Genomic DNA, 6332 nt, shown 5'->3' on the forward strand with positions numbered 1-6332 from the left:
TTGGTTGTTTTATTCATTCCAAAGGTTGGGTAGTTCTAGTACTTGGGTTTCCTTTCTTTATTGGTCATATTCGAGTTGTGGGTTGCTGGTGCATGGATTGCGTCGTATAATATCTTGATGGTGTTTGATGTGGCTTGTATTGGATAGACGAGGTTGTTGGACATGGAATCAGCACAATCAAATTGGTATAATATATGTTTGGAGGAAGAATGTCACTAATTAGCTCAGAATTTGATAATGATTAATGGTGGGCAAGAGAACTCCATGACTTATTGATTTGAGGAGTGGTTATGAGTTTCTATATGTCTCTTTCATCATTTTCAGTATGGCGAGGGTTGGAATAAGGTTTTATGTGTCATGAGTTATATTACCGATACCAGGTTCGGTAATGAGCAGTTATTGTGGTTGGAAGATATTGCTATGGGCATATGAGTTACGCGGTACATCATGTGGTTACATCTCGGGTGCATAAATATATTTTGATACAATTTGTTGAGATTGATACGAGGTATATATATAATAACTGGATCATGAGGGAGCTCTGAAAGTTAGAATTTGGTTCTAAAGCTAAGGTTGAAGGAAGAAATTCAGTCAGGATTGTATCAATGGGATCGTATGGATTAAGGTGACGTGAGATCACCCATGGATATGTGTATGATGAATTATTCAATATTTTTTGGTAACTTTGGAACGATTCTTGGCATGTTCGAGGACGAACGTATGTTTATGTGAGGGAGAATATAATGGTCTAACTGGCCATTTTGAGCTTTAGCATGTCGTTCGGCGATTTAAAACCTCAACTAGCTTCATATCATGCATTATGACTTGAGGGTATAGTTGGTTTTGACTTTCGTGCGGTTCGTAGTTGATTTGGGAAAATAAATCTCAATTTGGAAAGATTTTTTTGGAAGAGTTGACCAGGGATTGACTTTTGAGTAAACGATCTCAGAATCAGGATTTGAAAGTTCATATAGGTTTGTAAGGTAATTTTGGACTTAGGCGTATGTTCGGGTTGAGTATCGGGTGGTCCGAGAACGATTCGTTGCTTATTGTCAGAAGTTTGTCTTTTGAAGGTTTTTGAACTTGCTAGACTTGGAGTGGACTTTGGTGATATCGGATCCCGTTTGGTATTACGAGCTTTGGGGTAGGTTTGTGCTGTCATATTTGACTTATGTGTGAAATTTGGTTTCATTCTGAGGTGCATAGAGGTGATTCAGACACTTGAGTTGCATACTAGTTAAGTTTAAGAGGAAATTTACCCCGTAGGTGCTATACTTGCTACTTGCTACGTGTTATGTGAGCTACGCACGTATAAGGTGATGAGAGTCTGTGTGTATGCTAGGTTCTTGATTATGTCCGGTTAGACTTAGACTCACACCATGCTTTAATTGTACAACTTGAGTTATTCTTCCTATTTAAATGCTTTAATTTAAGTTTTTCCCTGAGACTAGACTTGTATAGATTATCGAACTTTGCTATTCTAGAGACTAGACAAGCTACTTGATTAGCTGCGGAAATTATACTTACTCTTATAGATTTCTCCTGTATTGTATGTATTTTTCAAAAAAATTCTTGATTTCATAACTCGCATATATATTTGCGAGTTGGGCAGATGTTCCGTCAAAAGTTCACTATTCTTATAGGATCGGGTTGAACACCTCAGCAGTACCATTATGGGATTGGGCTGAATGCCTCAGTAGTACTATTATGGGGTTGGGGTGAATGCCTCAGCAATATTATGAGATGCATCTATGGATCGAGCTGTACCTTTATCTCAACGGTATTATGGGATCGGGATGTACGACCACGGAGGGATATTGTACAATCACTCTTATGAGATCGGGTCGTTCGCCTCGGCAGAAACGTGCGTAGTTTCGATAGGGAGTCAGTGTACATATGAGTTTTCCTAACTTGAGATTTGACATTGTATTTGATACTAGTTATCTTTGTTTCCTTAGAGGCAGTTTATGGTATTTTGATGATTTTGTAATTATTCTTACGCTGAGAATCATTTTAATTATATTTATTTGTTTCGTTGCTACTTGTTGCGTTTCATACCTATCTACTTTTATTGTACTTGGTTATTGAACCACTAGTAAGTGTTAATGTCGATCCATCGTCACTACTTCTTCGAGGTTAGACTAGATACTTACTGGATACACATTAATTTACGTACTTATACTACACTTCTTTACTAATTGCGCAATAGGTACATTCAGTGGTCATCTAGATGCATAGTCGCAGCTGCTGAGGAAACTTTAAGGTGAGCTGCGTCCCATGTTATGATTAACAGCTCACGGTGTCCCCATCGTATTCATTTACTATATTCTGTCTAGTTCCTATTCTAGGCAATTATTGTAGTAGTATTGTATATTTTAGTAGATACTCATGCACTTGTGACACTGGATTTTGGGAATTTGGATTTTCGTTGTCGGTTGCATTTCTGTTATGATATTCGAATTTATATTTCGACCACGTTCGAACATTTAAGATAATATCAGTACTTTTTTTATAAAAACAGAGAAATTTCGCTTATGTATTTCATCACTTGTACTACAATGTGTTATGGACTATCAATCGGCGTGTTGATAAATTTATTGGCTTGCCTAACGGCAACGTTGAGCGCCATACTCCTGAACTCAGCTTCAGCAGAACTTCTGGATACTATGTCTTGTTTCTTAGACCTAAAACAAATCAAGGCATCACCAAACTTTATTGCATAGCCAGTATATGACTTTCATGTCTCAACAGAAGCTCCCTAATTTGATTCACAGTAGGTTGCTAGCTTCAAAGTGTTGTCATCTGACATGAAGAGACCAAGTCCATGTGCATTCTTAATGAATTTGATCACTCTCATAGCCGCTTCCAAGTGAGATTGCTTTGTTGCATGCATATGTTGACTAAGTATTCGAACAAATGTTATGTTTGGCCTGGTCATAGTTAAGTATAGTAACCTGCCAGCAATCCTCTGATAACCACATTTGTCCTCAAGTTGTTGATCATTAGCATCTATCTTATTGATTACAACTTTATCAAATTCTACAGAAGTGAGTTTGTGATTGAACTCCAAAGGAGTTCCAGCGGGTCTAGCCCATGTTAGCTCTGTTTCTAGGACAAGTTCTAGAGCATATTTTCTCTAGCACATATGAATTCCCTTTTCTGATCTGGAGAATTCAATGCCCAAGAAGTATTTCAATTCTCCCAAATCCTTCATCTTGAACTTGTTTTGCAAATCCTTTCTAACTTGTTGAATGAGTGCCAAGTTACTTCCAGTGACCAAGAGCTCACCAACATAAACACGAACAATGACCAACTCTCCTTCCTTCTTCTGTGTAAACAGAGAATAATCATAGTGTGACTGCACAAACTCTATATCAGTCAAGGCCTCTGACAGGTTTAAGCTTCATTGCCAATAAGCTTGCTTGAGGACATAAAGAGACTTGTGAAACTTGCAGAACTTCTGGTACTCCATGGCTTGAAAAGCCATCTGGAATTTGCATGTAAACATCCTCAAAAAGATCCCCCTGCAGAAAGGCATTATGGATATTCATTTGAAAAATTTACCAACTAGAGGCTGCAGCTAGAGCCACCAATGTTCTGACAATCACCATTTTGGCTATAGGAGAAAAGGTCTCTTTGTAGTCAAGGCCCTCTTATTGACTATCGCCTTTAGCAACTAGTCTTGCTTTGTGTATTGCTACCTCCCCAATGCACTTATACTTCACTTTAAACACTTATTTGCATCTTATGGGCACATTATTAGGTGGCAGATCAATAATAGACCAAGTATTAATTTCTTCCAAGGCTGAGATCTAAGCCTTCATAGCATCCACCCATTGTGGATCCTTGCTGGCTTCAGCAAATGTTCTAGGCTAAAACATAGTAGAATAGGCAGCAATAGAACCCCTGTAAGTAGGACACAGTTGATCATAGCTCACATAATGAGCTATAGGATAGGCACAAGTGGACTGCTTAGTCTTCAGAACATAGTCTTGCATCCAAATAGGAGGTTTGGTGACGAGCGCAAACCACACACTTAAATATGCTTGCTTGTCAAATATTGTATAATATAATATCGTATCCATATGGATTGGATTTAAACAGTATTTTCGTAGCTTCTAGTGTAATTTCTATCCAAGATGATCAACAATTTAGATTTGTGTAATTTAAAACTAAAATTAACTAAAAGTCTAAACTATTGGCTAATGACAATCGCAACAAGAGTAAGCAAAGAAGATATCAATGGGAGAAAATATGGGTTGATTGGATAGGTGCAAGATAATTTTCTGGGATTTAACTCTAGCAAATTCACTTCTAAGGTTCAAGTAAGTCTCTCTAATTCACTCAATTATTAGTTCAAACGTTCAGTAGAAACTCCTCTCTCGATTAATTCTCAACCTCACAATATAAATCAATTTATGCTCCGGAAAAATATGCAAGAATTCTTAGTGGATTGGTCTTTAGGAGAACCTCTTTCGATTATCCTCCTAACTAGGTCTAAACGATAATTCAACTAGCCTCTTTCGATTACTAAGAAGAATCAATGAATTCAACCAACAAGATAATGCAAAAACATCACAAGTTATGTCTCTTTCGATTACATGAACATGTGAATATATATGCAATAATTAAAACACCCAACACAATTCAATACATAAAAACTAGAGTTAATATCCACAAACAAATATCAATACACCAAATCCATCAATACCTAAAGAGAAATACTCCATAGATATGGAGTAATTCATCATAGATAAGTTTAAGTTAAAGGAAAACATAAAACGATCCAAACTCTTGTCTTGAGTGAGGATTAAATGATGAAATCCTTGTGCTCTTGCTTCTCCCACTTCTCCTTAGCCTCCTCAGGTCTTAGATGTGTCAAAAGTCCATAAAATAATATTTTTTCATGTATATATACCAAGTAGGGTCGGGCACAAGCGAAAACACCTTTTCCTACGCGAAATAGGACACTTTCCAGCACTGGATGTGCGCGGCCGCGCACCTGGGAGAGTGCTCGTGCACTTTGGATAGTGTTATGCCTGACTTTCACGCCCAGTGCGTGCTGGGTGACGCCCTGCTCAATTCTTCGTTTCTCTCGTTAAGTGCACTATTGTCCGTTGATCCCCGAACACGTTCCCAACTTAATCCTTAGGCTTTTACTTAGACTTCAAAGCTCCAGAATAGCTTGAATTCATTACAAAACATCTACATAGCTAGGAATCACTCCTACAAGGCATAAAACATACAATTAGTGCAAAACACTTAGCGATTGAAAGCTCAACTCAATTAAAGTGCAGTAAATTAGAATGCGATAAGCAACTAAAACACGCAATTATAGCCTACCATCAACACCCCACACTTAAACCAATGCTCGTCCTCAACCAATCAAACTACACTTTATATAGACACGACCTCATTACACAACTCTCATGACTCATCATACCAAGAATATTTAAAATCGATTAAGCACAAAAGTGTAACATCCAAGCCTCAAGATTTGAATCAAAAGTACCACATATTATTTATAACCCGCTCACTTACTTCAACATAGAGGTCCACGACATTACATTTTCTTCATGAATCAAGTGCCCTCACACAACAATAGAGAGTAGTTCCACTCAATAGAAATTAAGAACAATTAGGAACTCAAGATAGAAAGAATTCGCTCACTCTCAGAAACAACATTCATATGCTACAAAATATGAACCATAGGCTTGCCCGTAGTGTATTACTCTACTAATTTGAGCTCATTCAATCAAGGATCAAGTAGGACTTTAATTGGTTTTAATGTCAGCTGCGGGACGGGTAGGATACATTTGGATATAGTGACTACACCTCCCTAAGTACTTTAATACATACATCTCATTGTTAAAACCCCACACTTATGTCAAACCAATACTCCACCTTCACATTAATTTACATTAACTCCCAACTTCTTTAAGTACAATTACATCAAGAGTTACCACTTATCAATGAATAATTTTCACAACAATACACTATGTATTTTTTTTATTTCACTTTCAAGTGGCTCTTACTTTTTCAAAACAGTGCACCTTTCTCCTTATTTCATTAGCTCCACTCAAAAACCAACCCAATCACCTCACACTTCAACTTTTACAAAGTTCATACAATTTCAAGTGCTCACGAGAGGTACAAGGTTCAAATAGATGGTCAATTCAAACAAATGGGTAAAGCTTGTAATGTGATTGCCGAAGAAACAAGATTATAGGCTCAAAGGGGTTAACTAAGATATAACAATTAGGCAGGTAGAAGCATGTAACTATCTCAACAAAGAAACGCATATATCCTTTTCATGACTGAACAAAACTACT

Source organism: Nicotiana tomentosiformis, chromosome 3, assembly GCF_000390325.3.
Source record: "Nicotiana tomentosiformis chromosome 3, ASM39032v3, whole genome shotgun sequence".
Classification (NCBI taxonomy): Eukaryota; Viridiplantae; Streptophyta; class Magnoliopsida; order Solanales; family Solanaceae; genus Nicotiana; species Nicotiana tomentosiformis.